The sequence below is a fragment of the Mus caroli genome, chromosome 17, assembly GCF_900094665.2.
Source record: "Mus caroli chromosome 17, CAROLI_EIJ_v1.1, whole genome shotgun sequence".
Taxonomy (NCBI): domain Eukaryota; kingdom Metazoa; phylum Chordata; class Mammalia; order Rodentia; family Muridae; genus Mus; species Mus caroli.
The window spans coordinates 22187743-22195492 of NC_034586.1; the positions used below are offsets into that span (position 1 = coordinate 22187743).

The 7750-nt window shown below is 39.8% G+C and overlaps 1 long non-coding RNA gene across 1 annotated transcript; it reads right to left on the reverse strand.

The window, feature by feature from the left end:
• Positions 1-423: 423 nt before the first annotated feature.
• Positions 424-7208, reverse strand: LOC115029760. The gene is made up of 3 exons (XR_003835324.1): positions 7036-7208; positions 6355-6521; positions 424-1093 (listed from the first exon to the last, which is right to left on the reverse strand). It is a non-coding gene; the product is annotated as an uncharacterized LOC115029760 (long non-coding RNA).
• Positions 7209-7750: the final 542 nt, after the last annotated feature.

Sequence of the window (7750 nt, forward strand, 5' to 3'; positions counted from 1 at the left end):
CCAAAGGAATGCTCTTAGCTTCCTTAGGCTTTTTGGAATGACCATGTTAGTTGCAGCAAAATGTCTAAATAACCCTGAAAAAAACATTAGAAATATTATGTGAAAGAGAATGACTGACATAAATAGGTTCCACTCATCCTGCAGTAAACCAGCTATTAACAGACTCTTTTGTAAATGTATCAGACCTGTATCTGTGAAAGAGCTGTAACTCATTAGTTAATTGTTTCCTATAATCATAAAATGGTGAGACTATGGAATAATCATAAAATTTTTCTTGAGTTTTCCAAGGATCATGTACTGAAGCCCCAAAACTAAATCCACATTTAAGCCATCTTGGACTATCACCTGAAAGCAAGGATATTCACAATTTATTTATTATTGTCCCGATATTCTTGTGGACATTCTTTCAGAGGCGTAGTTTCTTTTGGCCTTATAGAGGTTTCATTATAGTTATAATAACACAAAATCATTATTGAAAGCTCCCACATTAATCTTTTACGATTGGGGGGGGTGCCAGGGTCTATCTGGAGCTTCAGAAAGAAAAGTTCTATAACTATTGGGAAGGCAGCCCATGGGGGGTATCCCCTTTAAAGTAACACAGATTGGGGCAGAGTCTGACATTCCCTCATATTTAATTACAGAGGAAGTCAAATGGGGGGGGGGAAGTCAGCGTGTCCCCCTAGCAGCTCAGAGTCATGACTCTGAGATGCACATTATCTCCCCAACCCATGGGATGAAGAAGTGAAGGATGGGGAACATAGGCTCAAGACGAGGTTGCAGAGGCACAGCATACCTGCATGGCAACCACAGCAAGCATAGCATATTTTCTACTGATGGTGGTTTCCCGATATCAGAGATTATTTGTTGTGCTCTCTGGGTGAGTTTCTCCAGTTGTCCCCAAGTGGGTGGATCTCTCCCTGTGGTCGATGACAGTGCAGGAGGAGCCGAAGCCACCTGTGGAGAAGGGAGATCAAGCCTCTTCATTCTCTTCATGACTTCTTTTGCCTTCTTTTCCTTCTGGGTTCTTGATAGAGGTTTTCTGGCGGAAGGGTCCAATAAGTCTGTCTGGGATCAAGATTGGGGTCTCTGCATTCTGTGGAAAAACACATGCATATCCTTTTCCAGAGGTGGTTAACACATCTGGCCCTTCCCATGTGCCTGTTAAAAGAGCCTTCCACATTACTAAAGGAGTAACAGTAACTGTAGGGGAGCCCAATGCTTTTGCATAGGGGTAAAGCCTTTATCATCTGTATTAAGGTGATTACTGGTAAATAAAGCATGGCTTAATCATTGATGAGGTAGTAATGACCACTAGATCTTAATCTCTGAAGTTGTACCTTAAGATTTCGACAAGTCCTTTCTATGACAGCCTGACCTTGGGGGGGTTATATGGAATGCCCACTGTATGCTCTATGCCCCGTTGAATGCAAAAGCTTGAGAAGCCAGAGCATTGTCAGTTTTAATTCTTTCTGATACACCTAAGGAGGGAAACCACATAACAAGATGTTGTATGACATCTTCCACAGCCTCTCTGGTTCTAGCACTAGCCATAACCACATGATAATAGGTATCTACAGTAACATGTACATAGGCCAATTTTCCAAATTCTGGGACATGAGTTATGTTCATTTGCCACAAACCTTGAGGTTTAAGGCCCCTTGGATTAACTCCCACTTTTAATGAATGATATGCATCAGGACAATGTTTACCATCCTTCACAATTTGTCTGGCCTGTTCTCGAGTCAAACTGAACATCCTTCTCAACGCTAATGCATTCTGATGATGTGAGGCATGTCTTTCCAATGCGTGTTCAACCATCTAGCAATCACGTGTTCCTTCGTTAATAAATCTGCCATAACCCTATTGTTGGAACAACATGATGTACTAACCAGAACCCCGGAGCTCTTGTCTCTAGCTGCATATGTATCGAAAGATGGCCTAGTCGGCCATCAATGGAAAGAGAGGCCCATTGGACTTGCAAACTTTATATGCCCCAATATAGGGGAATGCCAGGGCCAAAAGAATGGGAATGGGTGGGTAGGGAAGTGGGGGGCGCTATGGGGGACTTTTGGGATAGCATTGGAAATGTAATTGAGGAAAATATGTAATAAAAATATCAAAAATTTAAAAAAAATCTGCCATATCATTTCTTAAAGCCAACAGACCTGGCAGGTCAGTATGTCCTCTGATATGTCCTACAAAATTTTTTCTTTTTCTTGATTGAATTATATTTTGCAACTGAAGCAAGAGTGTTATAATTTTGTAATTTCCAGATATAAGAGCTGTCTCTATATCAGGAAATAAACGAACTACATATTTTGAATCTATATAAAGGTTAAACTCTTCAGGCATGTGTTCAAGGGCAGTAATAACTGCAATAACTTCCGCCTGCTGTGCAGAAGTTTCTTTTGCCTTTTTAATAATTACAGGTCTATCTTTTATATAAATAGTTGAAGTTCCATTAGATGACCCATCTGTAAATACCAAGATGGCATCAGAAATGGGTTCCAATGCTATTTTAGAAGGAAAGATTATCTCTGTTTCTTCTACAAACTGTAATATAGGGTGTTGAGGTACATGATATTTAGTTTGTCCCATATCATGAGCTAATGCCATTCCCCAATCATCCGCAGTTTGAAGTAAATACTCCAATTGCTCCTTACTATAGGGAATAACAATTTCATGCATTTCTTTGCCAAATAATTCCCTGGATCTTATCCTCCCTTTAATAATTTAAATTGACTACACATAAAAGGATAAGACGATACCATTCTTACTTGAATATGAGGGAGATAAATCCATTCTAGCACGCCTTCTTGCCATATACATGCAGTAGGGGTGTAAGATGTTTTAAGTATAATAAGGGACCAGGTTTTAGATAATCTATTTGTTTTACTTTTGTATCTTGCATCTTTTGTTCTATCAATTCTAGTTGTTTTAAGGCTTCTTTTGACAGCTGTCTCTTAGACTTGGGACCAGGATCTCCTTTAAGAATTTCAAATAAATGATACAACTGTCCTGTGGTAATTTTCAAATAAGGTCTAATCCAATTAATATTTTCCAATAATTTTTGAAAATCATTAAGTGTTTTAATTTATCAATCCTAAATTGCAATTTTGAGATATGATATATTCATTATGAATTGTTTTTCCCAAATAATTTATTGGCCTGTTATGTTGAATTTTATCAGGGGAGATGATTAGTCCATGTTGGGTCAATACCTCAGTCATATTTTTCAAAATTATTTCAGTTATATCCTTTGTTTTTTTTCTGCTATAAGAATATCATTCATATAATGTAAAATAAAAGCCTTTTTATACTTAGCCTTAATGGATCTTAAAGCTTGATCTACAAATTTCTGACAAAGAGTAGGACTGTTCTTCATACCTTGGGGGAGGACCTTCCATTGATACCTTTGAAATGGCCTTTGAAAATTAACGAAGGGAGTGCTGAAGACAAATCTTTGTGTGTCTTCTGTAATTTTATAGTAAAAAGCAATCCTTTAAATCTATAAATATAACATAATAACCCTCTGGAGCAGTTACTGGGGATGGGAGTCCTGGCTGTAAAGCTCCCATATCATGCACTGTCTTATTAACAGCCCTAAGATCTTGTAAGAGTCTCCATTTGCCTGATTTTTTTCTTAATGACAAACACGAGAGTATTCCATGGACTGCTAGATTCTCCAATATGTCCTAATTGCAGTTGTTCTTCTACTTCTTCTACTAATTGTTCTAAAGCCTGTGTCTTTCCCTGAGTTAGGGGCACTGATTCAGCCACACAGGCTCATCACAGATCCATGAAATTTTATCTGCATCAGCGGCCCCTATAAAAAATGCTGCTCATTCCATTTTTCATCTGTGGTTAACTTTTTCTTTTCTTTTCTTTTCTTTTCTTTTCTTTTCTTTTCTTTTCTTTTCTTTCCTTTCCTTTCCTTTCCTTTCCTTTCCTTTCCTTTCCTTTCCTTTCCTTTCCTTTCCTTTCCTTTCCTTTCCTTTCCTTTTCTTTCTTTCTTTCTTTCTTTCTTTCCTTCTTTTTTTGAGACAGGGTTTCTCTGTGTAGCCATGGCTGTCCTGGAACTCACTCTGTAGACCAGGCTGGCCTCAAACTCAGAAATCCACCTGCCTCTGCCTCCCAAGTGCTGGGATTAAAGGCATGTGCCACCACTGCCGGGCAATTTTATTTTCATTTCCCCTAAGATATCACTTCCCCATAAGGAAAATGGCAGAGAGGAAATAATGTAAAGTTGAAAAGTACCCTCTTTAGGGGGTGGGAAAAAAGAAGAAAAAAATAGTAAAGTACCCACTTTATCTTCACATTCCCAGGTCAGGGTTTTTGAACTTTGAGCTACATTGGGAGCTAGCTTCAATCCCACCAGAGTGGAGGTGGTATGAACTATAGGTCGTGTCCCAGGTCAGTCTTTTCCTGCAATGCAAGACCTATCTCTCCCGTGTCCAATAATCCTTGGATATTTTTTCCCTCTACTTTTGTAGTTTTTAAGGATCTTTGTCCAGTAATTTCTTGAGTCCAAGCTGCCACCTCTAAAGAGCCAAACCCTTCACCCCCTTTAGTTTGTTTTAATATTGGATTGGGGAGTTGTATATAAGGAAGTAGTATTATCTGAGCTACCCATTGGTTTTTATGTAGTTGTATTGTTTCTTTTAATGGCTTAATAATAATTTATACCTCACCCTGGAAATCTGAATCAATTATTCCAGGAAGAACTTCAAAATTTTTCTTATAATTTGAATTTCTCCCAATTATAAAACCAAAGGTGCCAGATGATAGTGGCCCTTTAAATCCTGTATCTACTAATTGCATTCCCTCATAAAGAGAGAGTATACTATCTTTGTCTATTATAAGATCTAGTCCTGCACTTCCTGGTGTTGCTCTGGGTAAGCTTAAGATGTTAAATTCAGGGGCCAGAGGATTCAGTTTTACTTTCCTCTCTCTCCCTTTCTCCCCACCCCCTTTTTTTATTTTGGGGCAGAGGGTGTGCCTCTCAACCCATTTTTTGTCTCCTCACCTTTCAGAGGGGTTCCATCCTCATGAAATTTTGATTTACATTCATTTCTCCAATGCGTTCCTTTCTTACACTGAGGACATAACCCCGGAGGTTGGTTTTTCTTATTTTTATTTTTTGACATCTGTTCTTTTTTTTTTTTAACAGTTGCAGCTCATATGTCCTTGCTGGCCTCAAGAAAAGCATGAAACCGAGGCCAGCCTGGTTTGCAAAGTGAGTTCCAGGACAGCCAGGGCTACACAGAGAAACCCTGTCTCGAAAAAACCAAAAACCAAAAACAAACAAACAAACAAACAAACAAAAAACCCACCCACCCACCCCCCAAAAAAGAAAAGAAAAGCATGAAACCTTTTGGTTTCTTCCTCCTTTTAAGTCCTGAACATAGGTGCTGACATGTTGCCCCTGCATCGCAGCAGGCCATGCCCTGGACCACGGCTGGTGAGGCATCTATACACACTTTGATGGAATCTTGCATGGTCCCTGTTTTTCTGATTGATCTAATTAGTTCCTGGTAGAGAGTTTTGGCATTTCCCCATGCAAGTTGTTTTAGTAATATGTCAGGGCCCTTAGAGGGAGGAGGCATCCTGCCTAGTGCTTCTTCCAAACTAGCAGTAACATCTTCATGCAGTTCATCTTTGTTTGTTTGTTTGATTACTGCTAACACAGTTGTCTTGCCATCAGCAGGAGGGAGCCTTCACAAGCAGTCACTGCTATCTTAGAAACTTCTTCCAGTTCTTCCCCTTTTAAACCAGCTTGTTCCTGAGGGGAGGCATAGTCCTCTCTACCCAACAGCATTGACATAGTAGGTTTATCCGCCTTTTTCTTAACGGCTAAATTCCGAACCACTTCCCTTGCTCTATCCTCATATTCTGTCCTCCATACTAAAAACTGTCCTGGGCTAAGAGTGGACTTTGCAGTCTGATGCCAATCATAAGGAGTTAGCCTCATGCTACCCAACATTTCCACAATCTCTCAAGTGTATGGAGCACTCGGACCCATGCTCTTAACAGAATACTGTAGTTCTTTAAGTGTTTTTAAAGGAAGAGGTTCCCATTGGGATGTCTCTCCTTCAAAATCTGTTACTGGGAAGCAAAAGTCCAAATCTCCCTTTCTCCTGGCTTCTTTCATGGCCCCTAAGAATCCCCTATCAGTTGGCGTTTCCCTTTCGAGCTTGACTGATCTTGTTTTAAAAGCAGGAGGGGCGGTAACTAAGGCAAAGATGTCATCTATTTCTGTCCTAGGAGAATTTTATCATGAAAACAATCCCCTTCTTTAACAAGATCATACTCCTCTGCTTCATTATCCAATTCTTGTTGTTCCTCATCACTTACCCAGTCATCTCCTGGCTGTACCTTCAGGAGATTAGCGGTAGGTGAGGAAGTATTATATGACTTCGTTTGTGTCGTCAGAGGAGGGTGCCTCTTCTGCAAAGGATTCCATTTCTGGATTTTCTGAAAGGAGGTCTCTGTACCCATGATGAGAAGGCTTGAACCGGGACCTGGGTAGGGCCATGGCATTCATGAACTCTCCTCATCTCTAGTCCTACCTTTTCCCAGTTTTGTAAAGACAAGCTTCCTTCCTCTGGGAACCGTGGACCGACACGCAGTACAAAGTCATAAAATGCTGACAAACTCTTCTTTAAGGTTGTAACACCTCTACTTTCTAGCATATGACTCAATACTGCCAGGAACAAGCCTCTGTTTTTGGACTGTGAATGCCCCATGATTTTTACGTTCTTGTTGTCTTTTTTTTTTTTTTTTTCGAGACAGGGTTTCTCTGTATAGCCCTGGATGACCTGGAACTCACTTTGTAAACCAGGCTGGTCTCGAACTCAGAAATCTGCCTGTCTCTGCCCCCCGAGTGCTGGGATTAAAGGTGTGCGCCACCACGCCTGGCTCATATCCTTGTCGTCTTAACTCGATGTTTCTCTAGAGAGGAGTCTGCAGCACTATTGATGAAGTCCTATCCTTTACCTGAAAAAGAATTTTGAAAAAAGTAGAGAGAAAGCTTACCTGCTTCGAGTTCCACATTCGGGCGCCAGCTGCCACGGACCACCCAAGTCGGTTATGTGGGTCCCTGGAATGAGGGTCCTCGAAGCTCGGTGGGTAAGGATTCGGTGGTGGCAAACAGAAACAAACACAGAGGCAGTTTGAATCTTAGTGTATCCTGCAGCTCTCAAGCAGGGGATTTTATACATTAAAAAACCAAACATTTCATCTCTTAGAAACCATATCCCGTGAAACAATCACAAATACCAACAAAAATCGTTTGGCACAGTAAAACACAAAAATCATCCAAGCATTACAACTCTGAAACTATGTATTCAGTGAATCACAAACAGAACAGGTAACATCATTATTAATATAAATCATCAAAATATAACAATTCTAAAAGGATGTATTCAGTGGGGGCTGTTGTCCAAGGCTAGTGGCATATTTTCAGGAGCAGGTTAATAAATCTTTAACAGTCAGTGCTCTTAACCTCTGAACTAACTCTCCAGCCCCGTGGTCAGTTATTATTTAACATCTAGTGCCTGATTTTTTATAAATCTTCAATGTTTAAATTTAAACTATTTTAATTCTTTCTAATTAAGGCTTTCTTTACCATATATCAAAATCTACCACTGATGACACACATGTAGCCATATGAAATTTTATTGTTGGGAAAGTTTTTATCTATCATACTAGGTTTTTTTTGTTTGTTTTTTGTTTTGTTTTGTTTTGTTTT